This window comes from Typopeltis vanoorti, chromosome 25 (genome assembly GCF_054136105.1).
Source record: "Typopeltis vanoorti isolate ZY-2024b chromosome 25, IOZ_Tvanoo_1.0, whole genome shotgun sequence".
NCBI lineage: Eukaryota > Metazoa > Arthropoda > Arachnida > Uropygi > Thelyphonidae > Typopeltis > Typopeltis vanoorti.
Genome location: NC_143573.1, coordinates 78,029,284 through 78,053,167, shown reverse-complemented (window position 1 = coordinate 78,053,167; position 23,884 = coordinate 78,029,284). Strand labels below are relative to the sequence as shown.

General features: G+C 36.0%; 1 non-coding gene across 1 annotated transcript; it reads right to left on the bottom strand.

Annotated features, from left to right (window-relative positions):
• Window positions 1-22,717: 22,717 nt before the first annotated feature.
• On the bottom strand, window positions 22,718-22,799 carry TRNAS-GCU (transfer RNA serine (anticodon GCU)). Its single transcript has one exon. It is a non-coding gene; the product is annotated as a tRNA-Ser (tRNA).
• Window positions 22,800-23,884: the final 1,085 nt, after the last annotated feature.

The following is a 23,884-nucleotide window of genomic DNA, read 5'->3' as shown; positions in this document are numbered from 1 at the left end:
AATAAATAAATAAATAAATAACATTGTGCTAATGCACAGAAATTCACTAGCAAATTAGCCACTATAATGCTCTGCTCCTGCAGTCCCTATGAGTTTGTTATAAAGAGAGAATGAACTGTATAACCCATTATGTAAGTAATATGATACTACCAAAACAAAGGCCAATTTAACAATACTCTGAAAAGAGCATATTGTTGGATGCCTTGACAATTTTGGAATAGTGGCAAATTTAGATATCCACATATATATATATATATATATATATATATATATATATATATATATATATATATATATATATATGCTGATGAAGGTTTAAAAATGATTATTTCAAATTAGGAATGAGAAAAGGGGAAAAACGTCTGATTTCCATTATGTTATGAATGTGATGTTGTGAATAGTGAGACATGATCTCCCTTCTCTTTAAAAGCAAACTTTGTGCATTGTTGCATGTTGAAAATATGGTTTTGAGATTTTTTTTGAGAAGCATATGTGACTCTGTGTTATTATGTTAGCTAGTGGAATATCCCCATTTGTCCAGTAGGTAATAAATAGTAAAACCATAGTGTATACAGTAACTAATATAAACAAAATCATCTAACTTCTTGAGATTGGGTTGCTTGATTTCCCAAGCAGATTGGAAAATTTTAAGAATTTGTTACCTTTGTCATTCCATACTTGTTGCTGTTATGCATTTTTAAATCCCAGTTATACTGGAGGAATTTTTTTTGGTTAATGGATATAAAAATTTAATTTTAATTAATTTACATCACTTTTTTTTTCATTACAACCATTTAAATTTGCATCTGTTTAATAAAAATTTGGCAAAATCAGCTCCATTATTCAGAAACTGACTCCTTTACTTTATTATTATTTTTTTTTTTTTTTTTTGCTATTTAAATTTTTTTTCAATAAAAGAAATTACTTTTCCCTTTCTCTCAGATTCTTCAAATCAATTTTTTTCTGTCATGAAGAAATTGATAGTGATTCATATAACTGAACAATGGTAATTAAATTTGTATCTACAGATTGTATATTTTTATTTATTGTGTCTGGTATCACTAGGAAAACAGATTCCTCATTTTTTTTTTAACTTGTACTTTTTTTTTTTACTTCTGTATGAAATGGTTCTTTCAAAATTTGTTTATTTCTTCAAGCTCACTGGTTCTTTTTGACTTCATGCAGTATGTTATCTGCTCTGGTAATGAAATTTCTGAAGCTTGTGAACTTTTATTATACTACTATGGATCACTTTAATGGATTCCAGTACCTTATTGAAACAGAAAAAAGTTTTGAATGAGCATAGAAAAATGGACTGCTTCTGTTCATTATGCTTGACAAGAAATTATATTCTTGTTTTAGTCCCAAGCATAAGAAAATGAAGTTTGCACATGAAGTATCTTCATGACTACTCTATTTTTATTAGAGGCTGCTGACTTCACATCAGTTGCCTGAATAAAATATCCCATAATGCAAAAACATGAGAAGGGCCACTATCTAGACTGGTTTTGACCTTTATTTGAGGTCTCACGAATGGGGTTAAACCAAGAAAGATACTAAAATTAAATCAATGCAGAAGGTTTTTTTTCCCATACACAAGTACTAAAATGGTGCATCATTATATTATTATTAAAATATTCTGCATCAGAGATGGTTGCAAAAAGTTTCTCTACATGGTTACAAAGAATTATACAGTACTTCACAAGGAATTATATTCTAGTTTTAATTATATATCCAAACATAAGTAAACAAAATTTCAAACATGAATATCTTCCTGACTAGTCTACTATCTGTATACAAGTAAACTTAGATGTGAAGATACTTCACATCCAAACATTGCTTACATTTGGGTAAAGGATTAAAACAACATGTAATTTCTTGTCAAGTATAATGGAATTTGTAACCAAATGAAAAAGCATTCTGTGAGTATCTCTGATCCAGAGTATTTTAATAATATGATGATATACTCTATTACTACTTGAATATGGAAAATATATGACCTCTGCATTGATTTAACCTGAATTTTCTTCTCTAGCTGTCACTGATGAAGCCTCAAGAAAAGTCAAAACCTGGGTAGTGATGCTTACAATAATATTTTTGCATTATGGGACAGTACTGAGGCAATTGATGTAAAGCACCCTCTGTATACACAGACTAGTTGTAAAGATACTTTGTTTACATATGTTTAGGTAAAAGATTAAAACAAGGATATCATTTCTTGTTAAGTATAAAATAATGTGTATAATATTTAAATATGTGTTTTAATCTCAGGAATCTTATGACAAAAAAAGGTACACATGTATCTTTGTTGCAATGAGTACCTAGGTCTCTTAAATCCCCTCTCTCTTACACACACAGAGTATTATTAGAAATCAGCCATTTTAAAAGAGGACATTTTCTTTGTTTATAATGGGGGGGGGAACTATTTCTAAGCAAAAAAGTATAGCAAAATATTTCTTATACTTATCTAATAGTAAACATATTTTTAAGCATATGGTATAATGAAAATGCTCGAGCAGAATATTTACAGGTAAATGTGCCATTAGATGTTTACATTAACTCCAAAAAGTGGACTGTCTCTCCATAGTTGTTTTTTTTACCAAATTTGTACTTAAATATAATTAATTAAATGCATATTTTAACAATTTACTGTTTATATACACACACACACACACAAAATGTTTGCAGCTGAAAGTTAATGATCTGATCTGAAATTATTTTAAGAACAGTCAAGCATTTCAGTTAGTTATAATTTAGATGCTTTCAAAATGCCCAGATATTATATGCAGAACAGTGAAATTCATCAGTCTGTAATGTATGTGGTGGCTTGCTCAAGATTATTTGCAAATACAATGTGGCTGATTATTTTCCTCACCATCAAATTAACTATACATGTATCAAGGATAATACAGACTTTCTCTGTTGGGGTGGAGGAGAAATATATATGACTGGAGTAAAAATTCTTAAACAGATCAATTCACCTCCCCCCCCCTCTCTTTTAGTGATAATCTAAGTTGATCATGTGTAATATGGTGATTTTATTTGCCAAGACTGTGTGTTCAAGTTGTGGCGATTATTGTACAGTATGTCATGTCACTATGTGACAAACACATAAAAGAAAGAAAAACAGATCATTTGTAAATCTTCCATATTTGTTATTTCTAATAAACTATTTATAATCTTTTCTATAAAATATTTTGTTGTCTTTACTGAAATATTTATGATAATTGGGATAATTGACAAATTTTTATTTGTTAATTTTCACAGTGCCTAAATAACCATACTTAAGTACTAAAGTACAAATAATTGCAAGTTCTATCTGATTAAAAGTGAGATGAAATTATACTAATTACATCGTTAACATTACTTCTTTCTCTGTATGACATGAATATCTTTTAGCAAACTGAAGTGCTTATCCCATTGTCATAGCTTTCGTGACATTGTTCTGAATTTTAATAATTGAAAATAGATTACTTGTATGCAAGGAAAGTCATTTATTTTTAAAAACTTTTCATCATATTTTGTGACAATTTTCAGTATATCTTACATAAGCATGAATAATAGAACAAAACAAAATTAAAACAAAACCATTTTTATGTAATTATGCATGATATAAAGGTAGAGTGGTGATTTATCATTTACATTCCATTAAATCTAAATTGTAACAAAAAAATAAAAAGACAAGTATACAAACTAAGCATTTGTAGGGCTATATTTCAAAAGTGTTGTTTTAAGTTTAACAAATCTGTTTTCTCAACAGTTTTAAGATAAATAAAGACCATTATTCCTGTTAATATTGGTTTGATATAGCTGAGCCTTGTAACTACCTTTGCATGGTTTTTCCATCAGAAATCAACTTTTATGGAGGATTCTAGTCTTCCATAGGACTATAAGTAGAAGGGATGATACACTCAGTCAAATTTTCACTTATTAAGGTTCATAAATAAAAGATACATGATGTTGAAGGACTTCTTTACACCAGTCATAGTCCCTCTTTCCAGCACTTGTTGCTTGGTGCATCCATTAAATATAATAGCTACCCACACCAGAACCCACATAGTGCCATATCTATCCCTTTCAAGAACATTCTCGAAATGATAAGCAGTACCACTTGCATGTCAGATCAAATGTCATCTAGAATCTGAGAAAAGACTAAAACAACTATCATTTGTAAAAAGTATATTAGCTCATTGGTGTCTTGTCCTATTTTTATGGATACAACACAAAATGTGCTCTATGATGAGCTGTGGATAAAGGGATGCAGACTGCAGGCTTTTGGGCATATAGGCCTACTTATCATAGACGTCTTGCCACAGTTTGTTGAGATATTATCTGCATACCTGTGTTTGAATAGAGTTGACCTGCTGTGATGCTGCTATAATCAAAAATATGTCTTTATGTTCCATGGTAGAGTAAGGGCAACCTCTTAGCAAATGTATGGAACACATCCTATTGATTTGAAATGCTATCCAGAGCCTAGATACAATGCTTTATGAGGGTTCAGTAATTTTGCAGCCTTCTTCAAGCTATCCAATAATTCTTCCCCACTTGAAATCATTTAGATGATATCTTTGAGACATTACAAGACATCCAAGTTTGCAACTTTATTCCTTTATGAAAGGAATAAATTTACTTAGTGCACAGCCTTTTGCTTTTATCCTGTTACCATTGACTCCTTTGTGCAAAATTCAAAAATTTGAATGTACCTGTTTTCTACTCAAAATCATCAGTTATACAAATTACCACAAGGTGATTCATATGAATTTGCAGTTGTGATCTTCAGAAATAGTGTTTGTCTTTAGGTTTTGGACAACAGTGTACTTATATGAAGAAATACTTATAGAAGTTTTACATCTATAAACAGAGAAATGAAAGCCACTATCTAATTATTCTCATATTAGGAGGTCTGGGAATAGAAGGCAGTACCCTGAATTCTGTTTCTAAAAGAATTAGATTAGATCATAGAATGCATAGAATTTAATTTTTTTTAGGAAGACTGTTGTAATTCTTCCATGGAATCTAGCCAGATTGCAAATATCTCATCTATGCATATGGTATGCCAGGTTGGGGCAGTTCTATTCATTAGAAAATATTCTTCCATTATGCACTAGTAGTTTTAGGGTTAGAGAGATGAACAAACTACTGTATATTCCACTTATTTATATAATTTGTTTTTGTATGAAAAATAACTTACCCTGATTGTTCCAGTCAGGATAAGTGCAATCTGATTGTGCAAACTTTGTTTACTTACAATTGGATAAAGGATTAAACCGAGAATATAATTTCTTGGCACCTACCAACGTATCCAGAGGTGCCTGCTCAGCCATATAGAATCCTGTATTATTCTATTGATGTTATTGTGGGAAATCAGCATGGGAAGATCATGCATTAAAAAACACTCGCTTTCAGCATGTTAACAGCACTTAGTCTTTCTCTTCAAATTTTACTCTTCAGCTAAAAGTCATTAGCATTAAGTTTGAGTGCATCTTTTGTGAGCAGTTCTATTTTAAACAAAATTTTAAAATTCGATTTTAAACAGTTATCCTCCTCCCCTAAAATGAATGTGGAGAGTGAAAAAAAGAAAATATATAATTATCAATCCAAATGGGAAGAAGCCTACTGCATTGTTAATATAAAAGACAAATGTGTGCATTTGGCGTGTGGCAATTCTGTTGCAGTTCTGAAGAAGCATAATGTGGAGTGGCATTTCAAGACTAATCACTTGTCGGTTGACCACAACTATCCTGTTAATTCTGAACCAAGAAAGAAAAAAGTATGTGAACTAAAGTCAAAACTTGCATCTCAACAGTTAGTTTTTATTAGACCAATAGTAATTTTTAAAAATACCATCATTGCTTATAAAATTACTCACTTGATAACAAAAAAGGGGGAGGGAAACATATCAGGATGGAGAATTGATAAAAGAGGCATTTCTTGCAGGGGCAGATTCTTTATTTGAGGTCTTTAAAAAAAAAAAAAAAGCAATTAAATAGCCTGCAGCTTTCAAATAAAAAATCACAAGCCGATTGAGCTCAATTTCCCTTGACATGCAAGCCCAACTGAAAAATGATTTAGGAAAATGTGAATACTTATCCCTGCAATTTGATGAGTATCCGAAACAGCAGAATTGGATGTTTTAGTAAGAATGGTATTTGAGGACTCTTCTGTTAAGGAGGAGCTGTTAAAATTATTATCAACACCTGACCTCCATGGAGTCAGAGACTTATCCTGGGAAGTACTCACTATTGCATACATTGCTCATCCAACCGTCTTAAACTGATTCAATGTGTCCACATCCACAACACACTCAGGTAATGCATTCCACTCATCAACCACCCTCCATGCAAAGAACCTGCTTCTCACTCCTTTGCTCACACCCTCCTTATACAGTTTCCAGCAATGGCCTCTTGTTCTACTTCCTTCTCCAATTCTATGAAAAATCTCTTCCATGTCTACCTGATAAAATTATTGCCCATGAATGGTCAAACAACAGGAATGGAAATTTACCATACATTTAAACAATACATCAAGACAATAGATTTCCCTCTAAGCAAGTTGGCAGCAATCACCACTGATGGAGCACAAGTAATGGTGGATACTAACAAAGAATTTATTGCTGTTTGCAGGGAGGACCAATCATTTCCGATCGTTATGCCATACCATTGCATTATTCATCAAGAAGCATTGGGCAGTAAAGTTCTCTCATTCGGTCACATTATGAAAACAGTTCTAAAAATAATAAACTCAATTAGAGCCTCTCCTTTACAGCACTGCCTCTTTAAGTCTTTCATTCAGAGTACGGACGATGTAACTAAAAAAAGATCTTATTCTTCATTCTGAAGTTAGCTGGCTAAGCAAAGGAAGAGTACTTTCAAGATTTGTGAGTTCGATTGAAGAGATAAAAGAATTTCTCAGTTCCAAAGGACAAAACTGTGAGCAGTTAAGTGATTTTTTTTTTTTGGTTGGATTTGGGTTTCCTTACGGATATCATAGAAAAATTAAATTCTCTAAACTTGGAACTCTAAGGAAAGGATAAACACATTGTGATGATAAGTTCAATCAGATCATTCAAAGACTTTGTGGATATATCATTTGGAGCACACATCTCTCAATCATTTCCCAAATCTGAAGAAAATGATTGACAATAGAGTTAAATCGCTTCAGGAAGAATTTCACAAGAGTTTTCAGCAGTTCAACACCATTGAGCCAATGGTATAGCTTTTTTTAAACCCTTTTACAGATCGAAAACTCATTTATTTTATGCGATTCATTTTTTTTCACCATAAACATAAAATCTAAATGCAGGTTGCGACTAAAGGATGAATATCTTGACGATTGTTTACGAGCTGCAACATCATCTTATATCCCAACTACGAAGGACTTGTCAATGATGTGCAACTCCAACCCATTAAAATCCATTTTCATTTATAATTTGTTTAAAACATTTTTGTTCCTTTCTGATAAAAAAAATTGCAATGGTCATTTTGTTTATTTCTCCACAAAATAAATTTATCTTGATTGTTTGATTGCTTTAAGAAAGATGAGGGGGGGGGAGGGTGTCCCCAGCATACTGTTTCATCATCTTAAAAGTGCTTCAGTGCTCAAAAAGGTTGGTAACTTCTGGTCTGAAGTGTTGATCAGACTTTGTATAGGGTTGTTGGCAATGCAATGGCAAAGTAGTCTGATTTCCAAGTAATGAAAGAATCCTATAGTATTTCGATATACTATCCTATGGTATATCTCTTTTGTCTTGACCATTAACAGCTTTTGCTCTTTCAGCTTGAGTAATAAGTTTTATTCTGTTTTTTTTTTCTTCTCTTTAATGGTGACAGTACTTTAATTTCTGACTAGGTTTATTAGAAGGAGGAAGTTTAGATTTATGCAATAACTATGGCAAACCTATTTTTATTTGCTGTATCCAGTATAATATTGCATTTAACCCTCTAAATTCAATAAAAGAAGTTAATAAAAGATCTGTTTTGAAGAAATGCCAACAGTGCTGTGATATCTGTCATGTTTGGGTTCATAGGCAGGTTCAATTCCTAATTAGGACACAAAGAACCTTTATTAGTGTTTATGAACTGAAAGCCACCATCTAATTATTCTCACATTGAGAGGTTATGGAATAGAAGGCATTGACCAAATTTCTGTTTATGAAGTGAACTAGATTAGATTGTAGATCTAATCTGATGACGTTGCCAGTTTTTCCTATTATTTTTCATCCCACAAAACTAGCCAAACCGGCCTTACAGCCTTAATTGCTTTGGCTGTAATTCCATATAATCAACCAGCAGTGCACCTTTTGAAAAATCTTTTTTTCATGTGTAAAAGGATGCCAAGAAAATTCATATTATCTGCATTTGTTCTTGACGAAATGCACAGGTGACATAAAAATTTCCAATTTTTACTCTTAGGATGTTTTTATTTATTTATTTTTTTAGGTTGTACTCTTTAAAAGTATTGTTTCCTTGATCAAGAAAATGCAGAAGCATAAAACAAACAATTAGACTCATTATATAGTTTGTTGCAAAACACCAGGTAAGATGGTAAACTGAATTTCTGGCCATATAATATACATTATTAGGATTCCTCTTCAAAAAACATAGAACTGCTGTTTGTTGTCATAATGTTTGTTCATACTATGAATTTTACCTGGTTTGTTGAGTGGTAAGCACTATAATTTTATTTATTAATTTTTTATGGCTATTTTGCCTATTTTTGTTTAGGAGTATACCCTTTTTATAATGTCATTGGCTTTTTACTCAATTTTTAGGTCATTACTGATGTTTTAAAGACAGATACATGAATATGTGGGAAGAATAATTTTTAATTCATGCCTTTATGGGGCTGTTCTTGGTTGTCTTCTTATGGAGCAGCATCCTCTGGCATATGGCGATATACATTTATTTGTTTAAGTTAAGGGATATATATCCCATATAGTTTCTTATATGGGATATATATCCTGAATAAGAAACTCAAAGAGTTTCGTGCTGAATATAGTAGAAACTATATAAAGTTCGGCAATTCCAAGCATAAGCAAATACCAGGATACTGCAGCAACTGACCCTTAAGGTAGTGCAAGCTGAGGCAACTCATGTCTAAGGTGGAGCAAGCTCTGATCACTATTCTTGATATTTACCCATAATGTGAACTTAGCTCCTAGGAGCTGTATTACTGTTCGACATTATGAGAGAAGGTCACTACCCAGACTGGTTTCAACCTTTATTGAGGTCTCATCAGTGAGTAGGTAGACCTAGTTAATAATATCAAGTTTGTAGTGAACAGAACTTATCACCCTTCTATGAGTATTGCCGAGAGGTGTCCTAATAAATTATTAGATGTATGAAGAGCCAAAGGCTTGAATTCGGCGACATATAACTTGGTATTTGCTTATGCTTGGAATCACCAAACTTTATATAGTTTCTACTATATTCGGCTAAGAAACTATATGTGATATATATCCCTTAACTTAAACAAGTTATATGTCGCCGAATTGAAGCCTTTGGCTCTTCATACGTCTAATAATTTATTAGGACACCTCTCGGCAATACCCATAGAAGGGTGGTAAGTTCTGTTCGCTACAAACTTGATATTATTACTGATCTTCTAGAGCATCTAAACAAAGAGCAAGCACTAAAACTGTTTAAATTATTGCTTAAAAAATTTGATACGGAATGGCCAGGTTTCCTAAACTTGTACACACAACCAGAAGAATCCGAAGATATAGAGGACGAAGTAGAAGAGATCGACACGACCATCTCCCTACCCGAGAGCCACAATCAGACAGTCTTCACAAAAGAACAAACGAATAAAAGAAGAATCGAGGATGATCATATGGAAAACGAAACACCCTCACAAACAGTGCTGGAAAAAAGGGAAAAGGTCCCCCCGGTAATTCTCCGTGAAAAGGAAAAATGGACCACAGTTGCAAGAAACCTGAGAGAACATCAAATTGGATACCCCTGGGCCAGAAACACCGACGAAGGAGTAAAAATTCAACCAACAACAGTCACAGACTACAGAGGGATAACAAAAATGGACAACAACAAACTGCAGTACCACACCTTCGCACTAAGCAGTGAAAGAAATCTAAAGGTTGTACTGCGAGGTGTCACCGAAGGCATTACCTCTGAGGAGATCGCGGCAGACCTTACCCTGCAGGGCCTAACACCAATCAAAGTCAGCCGGATGTACAGATCCAATAAACAACCGATGCCATTAGTATTGGTCGAGATCCAGAACACTCAAAGACGAATTTATGACATAACTGCGGTCTGTGGACTTAAGATAACAACAGAACCACTCAGGGAAAGGACATCAGCAGGGCAATGCCATCATTGCCAAAAGTTTGGCCATGCCCAAAGACTGTGTAAAGCCGAGTTCAGATGCCTGAAGTGTGGCGAGAAACATCAAACCATTACATGCACAAAACCAAGAACCACACCAGCCAAATGTGCCAACTGTGGAGGTCCCCACCCAGCAAACTACAAAGGATGCAACCACCACCCCAGAAATCACGGAACTACAAGACCCGTCCAACCTCCCCCAATTTGGACCTCTCAAAGCATCTCTGCTGCACAGTCATCAAACCAACAAAACCCTATCCATAAAAGTCAGGAAAGGGCTCAACCTTCCACCAAGACCTATGCAGAAGCAGCCCGCCCAAAGGACACAATACAAATAGGCTCCAAGCAATACTGACTGCCTCGCTAGCCACTATGCTGCAGGAATTCAGCAGAACAAACCCAACTCCATCCTCCACAAAGAGATTCCTGCAAGGAACCCATTCCATACTCACAGCACTGAATTATGAATAAAACAAAGATAAAACCCAACTCGCTTTTAATTGCAGCCTCGAATGCCAATGGCCTCACCAACAAGACACTAGAACTACAGGAATTGACACAAAGATACAACCCGGACATAATGCTGATCAACGAGACCCACCTAAGACCTGCCAATAACCCAAAAGTGAGAGGATACACAATATACCGTACGGATAGACTTAGCACCAGAGGGGGGGGGGCATTGCCATCTACATCAAACCGTACCTCCACCACAATGCCATATCCAACCCACAGACTACAAACCTGGAGACCACAGGAATACAAGTCCACACAAACAATGCTGGAAGCCTCAAGATATTGGCTGCCTACAACTCACCAAGCAACCCTCTGCTGACAACAGACCTTGATGCAGTCCTTGGCACCACAGACCCCACCATCATAGCAGGAGACTTGAATGCCAAACACACAGCATGGTTTAGCACCACCAACAACAGAAGTGGACGCATACTACACAACTATTCAACACTTAACTCAGTTGTGGTAGCAGGACCCACTGAGCACACACATTACAGCCCTCACGGCAGATCAGATGTACTTGACATAGCTATCCTTAGAAACATCAGTTATCAATACAAACTAGAGACGATCAGTGAACTCTCATCTGACCACAACCCAATCCTGATCAAACTTGGCACGCAAGACCAACTGGCCCACCAGCACACCTTCATATCATGGGATAGGCTAGCTAAAATCCTACCAGAATACATTGGTCCTGTACCCATCATACACAAAAAAGAAGAAATAGATGAAGCAGTAAGCAATCTAACAAGCCAAATTAAAAAAGCACTAGAAGCAGTCACCAAAACCACAACCGACTGCCCAACCAGTCGGCTCCCAGAAAACATCACGGATCTCATCAGAACAAAAAACAAAGCCAGGAAAAGATACCACAACACAAGAGCCCCACAGGACAAGAAAATACTGAACAAGTTGAACAACCAAGTCAGAAAAGCACTTCAAATCCACAGGAATCAGGATTGGGACAATAAACTATCATCACTCAACCCAGAAGATCACTCAATATGGAAATTTCTGAAGATTCTGCGCACCAAACACAACCCCCTACTGCCCATGCAAACTGCTCATGGAATGGCGCACACTGATAAAGAAAAAGCAGAAGCAATAGCAGAAAACCTAGAAAAACAATGCAGCCCATCATATGACAATATAAACATCACCCACATATATAAAGTCCACCAGCAGGTCAAGCGTACCTTAAGACAGTCCGAAGACAAACCAGCCAGCATCACCCCCACTACTCCAGTTGAAATAACCAACATCATAAAACATCTAAACAACAAAAAAGCTCCAGGTCCAGATGGAATTACTAACAGAATCATCAAATTACTTCCTAGAAAGGCTATTATACACCTGGTTAACATAACCAATGCAATACTGAGGATACAACACTTCCCCACTGCATGGAAAACAGCCGACATCATACCAATAAAAAAGCCAGGAAACAATCCACAACTCCCGCAAAGTTACCATCCAATAAGCCTGCTTTCCAACCTAGGAAAGATTGCTGCAAAAATTATCCTTTCAAGACTACAAGAAAAATCAGACCAATTAGGAATAATTCCAAACGAACAATTTGGCTTCCGCTGTATGCACAGCACAGTGCAACAAATACACAGACTAGTGGAGCATATCACTCAAGGATACAACTGGAACCTTCACACAGCTGCAGTTTTTCTGGATATTGCCAAGGCCTTTGATAAGGTATGGCATCAAGGATTACTCTACAAACTCATTCAGGCCAACATTCCAATAAACCTTACCTGTCTAATAAAATCATACCTCACTGACAGATCCATGCAGATAAAAATAAATGGCACCATCTCAACTAGGCGCCAAATCCTGGCAGGAGTACCACAGGGATCTCTATTGGCTCCTTTACTTTTCACAATCTACGTGGCTGACATTCCTCAGAACCTGAGGACTACCATCACAGCCCTATATGCTGACGACACAGCCATAATGACAAGATCTCTCCGCCCGCACCTGGTGATCAGTCGTCTCCAGGATACCATCACAAAGCTAGAGAAATGGTTCTCCGACTGGAGGATACAAGTAAACCCTGTCAAAAGCTCAGTTCACCAGATGCAAAGCCTTCATCCAAGATGATATTCATCTCCTCGGTAAAAAGATACCATGGCAGACAGAAACCAAATACCTTGGAGTACAGCTAGAGAAAAAGCTAAATTTCAACAGCCATATCAAGCTCATAGGCACAAAGACATCCAGAACCATAGCCCAACTCTATCCCCTGATCAATCGCAACAGCAAATTGGATAAACGCAACAAGCTGTTATTATATCAGATGGTAATACGACCAGTAATCACATATGCATCCCGGCATGGAGTCACACATCGAAATCTAACATCCAGAAACTACAGAGAATACAAAATAAATGCCTGCGGATGATCTTGGACGCCCCATGGTTCGTCAGAAACACGCAGATCCACAGAGAAACTGGAACCCCTGACATCCGTTCTCTCCTTCATGACCATGCGGAAAAGTTATTCAGCAAGGCACATTCTCATCCCAACCCACTAATCAGACGAGCTTCCAGTTATGGTGAACATGACTATCACAAACATAAAAGACCTAAGGCAATCCTGCTTTCAGCAGAACAGAGCTAACTCCATAGTTCACAAAGTGCGAGCATAAGACTCACAACCTCCCCCCATCAAGCTTCTCGACACAGATAAAGGGGAAAATAAAAAGCATTTTATGCTTCACCCAGCAAGCCAGTAACGTTGTTGTTGATATTATTAACTAGGTCTACCTACTCACTGATGAGACCTTAATAAAGGTTGAAACCGGTCTGGGTAGTGACCTTCTCTCATAATGTCGAACAGTAATACAGCTCCTAGGAGCTACGTTCACATTATGGGTAAATATCAAGAATAGTGATCGGAGCTTGCTCCACCTTAGACATGAGTTGCCTCAGCTTGCACTACCTTAAGGGTCAGTTGCTGCAGTATCCAGGTATTTGCTTACACTTGGAATCGCCGAACTTTATATGGTTTCTACTATATTCGGCTAAGAAACTATATGGGATATATATCCCTTAACTTAAACAAGTTATATGTTGCCAAATTGAAGCCTTTGGCTCTTCATATGTCTAATAAGATATACATTTATATTACTGTTGAAGTATGACTGAAAGGAAAGGTTGAGGGGGGGGGGAGTTGCAGGTGAGACAAAAGGTATGTGAATTTTAAAACTCTGGTTTTTTTAGGGTGGGCTGGGAATTATTTGGAAGAGGGTGAAGGATAGAAATTTTTTGGGGAAAGGAGAAGTTAGGGGAATAACCATACAAATATTTATATTTAGAGGGGTGATATGGAAATTTTCCAGAAATAATACCTATAATTTTGTTTATTTTCTACTACATCAGAAAGTAACCATTTTTCTCTCTGCTTTGACTATTTTTCATCTTGGCTCTTGTCTGCTCTTTTCTTTATTATGTTATATTCTTCCATTCTGTTTTAGCATTTTTAGTTACTTCTGTTTCTAATAAATGTTGTTTTAATTTTCTTTGGTACTACTAATAACATGAAAATAACAAAATCTTATTTTACCTCTGCTTTCTATTAGTTTTTTTCTTTGCTTTATCCTAAGTCATTTTGAAGTATGGCCATGTTTTCAATTACTGCATAATGAATGGTATCTAAATGTAAACTTCTATTATTATTATTATTCGTGACTTCCCTGGAGCTAAACTCATCATAGGAGGCCCATTTTAGGCAACAACAAAGTATCAACACAAAGTCTATTTTTTAAACCTGTTCACATCTGCACATTCACCACTCTATCTGGCATTACATTCCATAGTCTGGTCCCCTTCAAAAAAAAAAAAAAATCATATTTTTGCTCAACACTTTAGTTCACATTTTCCAGTGATGCCACCTTATCCTTGTTCCTTTCCCTTTTTCTCCTATACAAAAATCCCCCCTCCACTTCTGAATGGTAATTAGTCCTGTGAATACCTTTCTACAGTTTCTGTCTTGATCATATCACCACTTCATAATCTAGCCATGAATCTCTGCATTTCACATACAGTCTATCCTTATAACCAGTGTACAGTCTTGATGTGTTACTTCATCCTCTTCAATCTCCTGGTGACTAGATTTGAGCTTGATAATCCATTGTATAAAGCCATGTTCCTTGGCTTTATATGATAGAATCACCATGCTTTTATCTCTGCTGGTCAGTATCCTTCTTAGCATTGTATTGCAGCAGTTTCCTGAGTCCCTCCCTCACCACTCTGGCAATATATCCCCTGTACACTTCAAATTTCCATCGATTATCACCTCAAGATCCTTTGCTTCCTCCCCTTACTGAAATACGGTTCTGCTGATAGAGTATGCAGCCTTCCATCAGTGTATTCCAAATTTCAAGACCTTGAATTAGTTACATTAAATTGATGTCCCCCCCTATTTATTTATTCACCTGCCAGTTATTAAAATCCTCCTTTTTTAAAGGGCCTTCACATCAGCACTCTTACTGATAATTCATTCTTGCTTTCACATCATTTGCAAACACCTGAATATCTCCCTACAATCTAGTCACAATATCTTTGTCACACAAAATAAACAGCAAAGGTCCCAGTACTGTGCCCTGCAAAACCCTACTTGTGACCTTCCTTTTTTTAATACTGCTCCCCAATACATAATTCTGATATCTATCAGACTACTAGTTCCAATCAGATTCATTAGCCTAATATCTAACTCAGTGTGCTGGCACTAAACATCAACTTATCACATGGCACTCTTTTTGAATGATTTTGCAAAAAAAAAAAAAAAAATGGCAATCTATTCCTTTTCCTCAACAACCACTCTCATTTCTTTAATTACAAAAACAAGCACTATAATTTGGTTCGAAGTCTCCATGCTAACACATACCCATATGCAGTTGTACTGTCTTACTGTACTTCTACTCTTGGTCACTTTTCCACTAAATAGGCATTTAATGAACAGCCAGGTCAATGAAGTTGCCAGTTGCTTAGCACATTCTTGTAAAATGTGGCAAAATCCCACCTAGTCTCACTGTTTTGTTGATTTCCAAAGTACTTAGTATTCAAAATCTGTTCTCCTCATGCACTTCAAAACAGTCATGCTTTCAGAAATAAAACCTTCATTTTCAAGATGAGATACCCCAATAAAGTGATTGTTAAGCTCTATAATCATTAATCCTCAATCATTTCTTCTATTGGCAATGTAATGAAAGAATTCCTTAGGACTTTCCTTGGATTCCATTACTAGTCTCTTCTTCTATTGTATTTTGGTCTTCCTTACTAGAGTAGTTACTTTCCTGGCTTGAGTCTTATAATCCTCATACATCTGCTCTCCACATCCCTCTTTATAATTTTTCTGTAACATATTTTTCATGCATAATTCCTCTTTGATTTTGTTATTCATCCATTTTACACTAAATCACATAATGTTTTTCACTTTCAATTTGCTATTGCTGCTGATGAATGCTTCTTAACTACCCACCCCCCATGCTCTGCTGATATCTCTCCTTTCTAATTCCACCCATGGAAGTGCTACAGGCTGATTTCTAAGATTATTTCTGCATAAGTATTATGGAGATAATAATTTTAAATTATTATCTCCATAATAATACTTATGCATGTCTCTTCATCCTCTCAGTGAAAACCACATGGTCACTTTTGCCAGCTGAGGGCAAGGATGACTTCTCAATTTCAATCAAATCTGTTACTGGGACCAAAGCCTTGTGTTCCCTCATGTTCTCTGCCTGAGATATTTACCCCTCAGGAAATAAATTATGTTCCCTTACTACCATATATTGTTTTCTTACTCCTAAATGGAGTATTTTTGCTGTCATAGTTAAAATCTCCCATAATCATTACTCACTTTGCACTTGCCAAACATATCTGCCTAAATAAATATATCATACTTTTTACCGTCTGTGCATCCCACAGACGTTCAATAAGGTTCAGGTCGGGGCCCTTTGGAAGTCAGTCAAGTGTGGTAACGTTCATGTCTACAAACCTCGCGGTTATAACAGCAGCAGCATCATGACATAGTACATTGTCTTGCTGAAAGAGGCAATGGTCAGTTCTGTAGAAATGCCACAAAGTAGCAAGTATTGCATTCTCCAATATGTTCAGATACCTCTTGGAGTTCAACGTTCATGGCACCACAAACAGAAGTCGAGGCCAAATCAGGATCACACCGTCACACCCCAACTATGAAATGGCATGGCGTCTGCCATACCCACACCTGTCTATCTACTCGTTACAAGGTGTAGCGTGATTCGTCGCTGCATGTTGGTTCGGGTAATGTGGAGCTTGCATATTGCGAGCCACGTTTCTGAATGTTTTTGTGCATATTCGTGTTCCAGTCGATGCCCGGAACTCCGCATTCAACGTGTCGGCCAACGAATGGCGGTTTATATATATATATATATACACACACACACACACACACACACACACACACACACACACACCTGACTTTGAACGACTAGTTTTTCAACAATTTGCCGAATAGATAGGCCTGCTGTCACAACGCAGCTTTCAAACTCCGTCAGTTCCCTTCTCACAGCCATTTCACCTCGACACAGTTGTACTGACTTAAGAGCATCATATTCCTCCAATTTATACCGGCTACAAACACGTGACTTGTTACACCATGGAGTGTTCCTTTCCAATCACTGTGTAGCTAACGAGGTAGGAATCGAGAGACAAGGTATATTCAGTGAATCATGTATTAGCTTTGGGCATGCTCTGATAGAATTGCAAAATGTTTGGATCCTCTCAAATGCATTCTCTGTCTACTCTTATGACAGAAAACTGTGAAGACTAGTTCTCTTGTGGGCGTATCTGTGAAGAATCGTGGCACAATTTTATCACTGCACTTCTTACAGTGCTGCAACTGATATATAATTGCTGCTTTCTTATAAGAAGTGTCCGTTTTTATTCCACAGGAAGCAATTTCTGTTCCAACCAACTTGCCGTCATAAGTATATATATATACATGAAGAAGAGTCTTTTGGAAGCAAGTTTAACAACTCAAAGCAGGCGTGCACAGTTCCTGCTGTGCAGCGTAATCCGTTGCTGTTAAACTCTGACCCACCTGGATGACTTACGAAAAGGCACCCAGTTTGTAGTGACCGCCTCGGTGTCCCAAGTTTTACCACTGTTCGGTGTTGACTGCGTTCTGAGACTAACTCTTGCTCCGGCAAACGTCCGTGATTCTCATTTGTGTTAACAGTTACATTCCGGTTATGTTGGAACCTCTCGATTAAGGCAATGATGACACTATTGCTTGGGACATGCTTACGGAAAAGACGAACAAACTGCTCACAAACGTCGTAGGCTTGGACAATTTGCTCTACCAACTCCGTATTGAACTAAAATAATGCTCAACAATAAACGTATTTTCTTCCAACGTCAACACCATTGCTACTGCTGAATGTAATGGCGTAGACTCTACACGTACTCTTCTATTAATACGGATGTAGTCGAACAGCATATCTCATAGCGCGTGTACTGAAGGGGATATCGAAGTTCAATACTTCTTTTTTTTTTTTTTTTGCGCCATACTGTACTATACCCTTTACACTTGATTCCATGTGATACATTTGCTTATGATAACCATGTTTCACAAATGGCAGTAATCTTAGGTCAAAGCTTATTTACCAAAGTAACGACCTGCAGCGGTTTGTTTCTGATGTTCCTGGCATAAGTGTATAGACATAACAAGCTACCTGGCTTTTCGTTACTTGCATCTGCTTGACCTAGTTGGGAAACGTTCTCTTTTCCACCCACAGACACTTAAAAAAGTCTTAACCCAAAGAGTAAATTTCCACTCCACCAGATTCATAATCATGCTCAATGACATTCATGTCATTGACACGTTTTTTACTGTAGATGAACACACATTCTCACCGTTCCTCCCATGTGATCTAGTTTCCCTGACACACTTCATTAGGCCTGAATCCAGTTAATAATTTTTCAGGCTCCTCACATAAAAAAAATAGGAATAAATTAAAAATGGCCTATTTCTTCTATATAGCTGCGCATTGTTATCATGAAGTTAGCAATTTTTACGTTCTTACTTTTCTTTCTTGCTTCCAACAAAGCTTTCTAACTATAGCTATAGGTCTGTAATTGTTGCTGAATTTATTTTCCCATGTTTATGTAGATAATGACAGTCTTTAACATGCTGGGTATTTGTCCAGTTTTTCAGGCCTAGGCCAGCTGAGCGTTATTTAATATCTTTGGGTCTGATTTCTGTAGATATAATAATAATTACTTTATTATCCTTCAAATAAATTCTATGCACATGCTAAAAATTTCAGCAACAATACATTTTTTTAAAGATGGTTAACAATAGGTACTGTTCATTTTGTGATATATTAATTTATTATGTTTCACAGAGTCAAAACTTCATTATTAAACTTATCTTTCGACTTTACAAATATTATTATTATATGGGCCTCCATGGAGTCCATAGACTGATCGTGGAAGGCCCACTTACCATCAATACCTGCACAATATCTGTCATAGTTTGCTTTAAACTCATTCACTAGCAAATCTGCTCATTCATACTCTCAAAAAAAAAAAAAAAAAAAACTTGCTATCTACATTCACTTAATTTCCAGGATGACTCTCCTAGTTTTCCTTACATTGATCATGTACTAAACATTTCCTCCCCATCTATAACTCCCCCTAAGAAGCTTATATGTTTCTATCATATCCCATCTGATCCGCCTATTAATCAGACTCTGTAACCCAGAAATCTTCACTCTCACCTCACATGGAGCATCCCATTGAATTGTCACCATTCTGCTCACTCGCCTTCAGCCAGGGAATATATATATATATATTCCCTGGCTTCATCAATTTCCTAGATTTCAGGTCCATTGGTAATTTTTATCCCCTAAATGCCTAACCTTATAGAATGCCACATTAAATCGACATTCGTTCTCCTTTGCCCATACTTCCAATCTATTTTCCAATAAAATTTCAACTTAATGTTTATTGATCCTTGCTCTACCTAATTTTGCATCATCTGCTGACAACTGTATATTTCTCCTCAGATAATTCTCTCTCTATCATTAATACACAAATTAAACAGTAGTGGCCCAGTGCCACGCCATTAGTCACGCGATTTCTACAGGACTCTGCTCCGGAATAAACTACTGCCTGGTATCTCTCCTTCAACCACCCTCTTATCTACTTCATCAACTTTATATCCATCCTCATGTGCTGCAATTTGTATATCAGAATTTCATCTAGTATCTTGTCGAACACCTTTGCGAAGTCTAACACTATCGCCGCCATCACCTGATCCAATTCAGCTGTTAATTTGTAAGAAGTTGGTAATTTACTGAAGCATAACCTACCCTTCACAAAACCCATGCTTCCCCCATACAGGATCCCATTCCTATCCACTCATTCCTGAATTTCTCTTTAACCATCTTTTCCATTACCTTGACCACCTCTCCTGAAATGCTGATCGGTCGATATTTGCAATTTGTCTTTGAACCTCTTTTATGAATGGGAGCTACTTTCCCCTCCTTCCATTCCCTTGGGACTTTGTCTGAGCGGAAACTCAAATTAAACATCAGTTGGTATTTCCTTTGTTTAGATTGTTATTCAAAGGAACTACCAGTTTCTTAGGCCATTCTTATAATACGCGAGCTGATATCCTATCCAAACATTTTAGCTACAGACAAATCCCTGATATAATTATCACTAGGTCAGATATTTGATCCACTAGTGCCTTCCTTTTATCAGCTGCTTTAGATAATTATTCCATCGAAGTTGCATAAATTCCACTTCCTTCCGTCCATATGACCTTTTCTCTAATTATATCCCAATAATTAAACTCATCCACGATATTTACATGCCTTTCACTTATTGAGTTTATTTGTTGATACATATCATTCACATTGTCCTATTCATTGCCTGGCCTATAGCAAAAAACAAATACTTAATGGTATTAGCTCTATCTCACACATCAGACAGCCTCAAATTCTCTAACACAGTCTGGTTGAACTCCTCTTTCAGGCTGAAATTCATCTGACTGCAGATGAATATAATAAGCCTCCACATTCTATACCGATAATTATATCATCTTCTGTCAGCCACGTATCGCTAAAACCAATAGTTTCTGGCCCAAAGAAGCTAACCATTGTCGAAATTATTTCTTATTCCTAATATGTCTAGGATTGGTATACATAAAAGATATACCAATGCTAACGTATACGCTTTGTATTTACAGTCCCATTCCTATTTTCTACCCCAGGAACTAAAGTCGACATTTTAGTTCCTACTTGCTTCCTCCCTAAAGTGTATTTTCCCTGTTTTCACACTTCTGATCCTACTCCAGTCAGCAGAATTTTTTTCTCAATTCTTAACACCAAATCTATTCAAGTGCAGACTACCTTACATAATTCCTTTCGGCCATCAAACTCAGTCTACACATCCAGAAATTGCACATTATTCCTCCTACACAACTACACATTGAGTCATTTGCAATTATGGCCCACCTTCGCAACTCGCCTCTATCGTACCTCAGCAACAGACTCACTAATCTTTACACTCTCACTCTTCATGCATTCCCTGAAACCATACTTTTCACCTTTCAGAGATAATTTGTAAGCAGCTAAACAATCAGTTCTTTCACTTTATCTTTCTACATCCTAATAGCTTCACTAACATTATTAACATAATCTTTGCACCTCGGAAGCATGATTTCGTCATATACGAGGGAACAGCACTCTGTTCCCTCGTACCTTATATATATATATATATATATATTCTCAGCAATACCACTCGCCAGGCGTTTATTCAATCTCTTAAGCTCAAGCTTCATCCTATGAAAGACTCTATTAGCATTACATTTCTCCGATTATAACTAATAATAATAATAATAATAATAATAGTGCATTGCAGAGCTGAAAGATATGTTTAATAATATAGTTTTGACTGAATTGTATATTAATTTATTATATTTCGCAAGATGCACACCACCTGTTTGAACCCCCCCCCTTTCTTATTCATGTCATTCTTCTGCTTTGGGTGAACAATTTTACATGAATCTTATATATGGAATTATTGTTATTATTATGTGACGCCTCCAAGGACTCATCGCTTGTGGGCACTCTGCACCAAGCAACCCACAACTGCAAGGTTTCTCAAAAACTTTTAGATTAGTTTCTAAAAGAAACATTCGTTAAAGGGGATAAATAGTAATTTTTATTAAATTGACCTATTTCTTATTTGCAATGTTATTTATTATATATTTTGTTGTTAGCGGTTCATTATATTAATTCCTCTCTGATTTTTATGAAAATCTTCATACGAGTTCCACGAATAACAACCACATATTACACCATCGACTACATTATTCTTGTAAAAATATTGTCGATTAGTCTTAATGTTCGGTTCTATTTGGGTGGATATCGTTTAACAAAAACTAACGTAGCATAGCCAGCAAAGATTGGCCGATTGGTAAAGCCTCTGCTACTAATGGCTCACGCAAAAAGTTAAGCAAGTTTGAGCGCGGTTAGTAGTTGGGAGGGTGCGATCGTTAGATGCTGTTGGCACACTCTCCTTCGATGAGTCTTTGGACACACCTGGAGGTGTTACATAATAATATTCACTTAAACCTATCCTTGTTTTCAATAGTTAGTCTGCTTCCTAAGAGATGGCACCACAGTTCCGTTAACAGTTGCGATTTCAAAACAAGTTTTGTGAGTTCTATTTTGATCGCTAGAATAAAAGAAAATACTGACAATTGCAGCAATATAAATCGTGTTTAAAGGATTTCAAATAAATGTGGGGGGGAAAAAAAAAAAAAACGAATAAGAAAAAGGAACTCGACGAGGATGGGATTCGAACCCACGCGGGCAGAGCCCAATGGATTAGCAGTCCATCGCCTTAACCACTCGGCCACCTCGTCATGTCCGGGGTTGCTGTTAAGGTGTCTAATCAATAAAACATTTAACTTAAGTTTAAGGTTTGTGGTATGTCATGTACGGGATATTTTCAATTTTCTATATATAATTATTTAAAAATTCTCGTTAAAATAGCATAAAATCAGTAAATAAACATTTAAATGTGATTACCAAAATGGAAAATAAATAATTAAGTTGCATGAATTAAACAATAACAATGTAATTCCCAGAACTTTTGACAAACAAGTCAGAGTGTAAATAAAGATGAACAGTTTCTTAAAAGACGGGTGATGTAATAATAATAATTTTCTGGAAATATGCGCATTAAATTTGACTTTACAGAAAGAAGTATACAATATGATACAAGGGTGACTAAACATTGTAATAATTAAAGTTACAGAGTATCACTTGGTACTTTTGTTAGCAGTTTTCCCCTCTGATGGCTTTCCCTCTAATAGTTTGATGAAGCCGTCTAAATATCATCTGGGCTCAGAAATAAGTGTTACACTTTGTTAAAAGGGAGTTGGGGAGGAAGATGAGTGAAATTATGCTTTCTTGCAAACGAGTCCAAAATCTTTCTAAAAAATATTGAATTGATGGGGAAATAGTATCCTATCATATATTTAAAAATGAATAAAATTACTGTAAAAATAGTTTTTAAATCGTTCGATGCTGTTGGCACACTCTCCCTCGATGAGTCTTTGGACTCCCTGGAGGGAGTCACATAATAATAATACTCAGTGCGATTATTGAATGCAAACAGAATCCAGTTGTCGATTTATTTTAGGACTTAAATAGTATTTTAGCGTCGTTATTAATTTGTATAATTACAGATGTTTAGAAAATGAGGATAAATTCATCTGAAAATTTAAAAAAAACATAACTATTCACACAAATTTAAAAAATGCGACGTGATATTGAGGAAAGGGGTTTGAAATTTTGACTTTTTTTTGTTACTTAAGAAAAGATCGTCCAGAAGTGAAATTAAATTTTAGGTCTCAGGAAACTCCTGAATAAAAATTGTTACCATTATGTTTATTATTTATTTATATACTATGAATACTAAGTTTATTTATTTTATTTTTTTCCA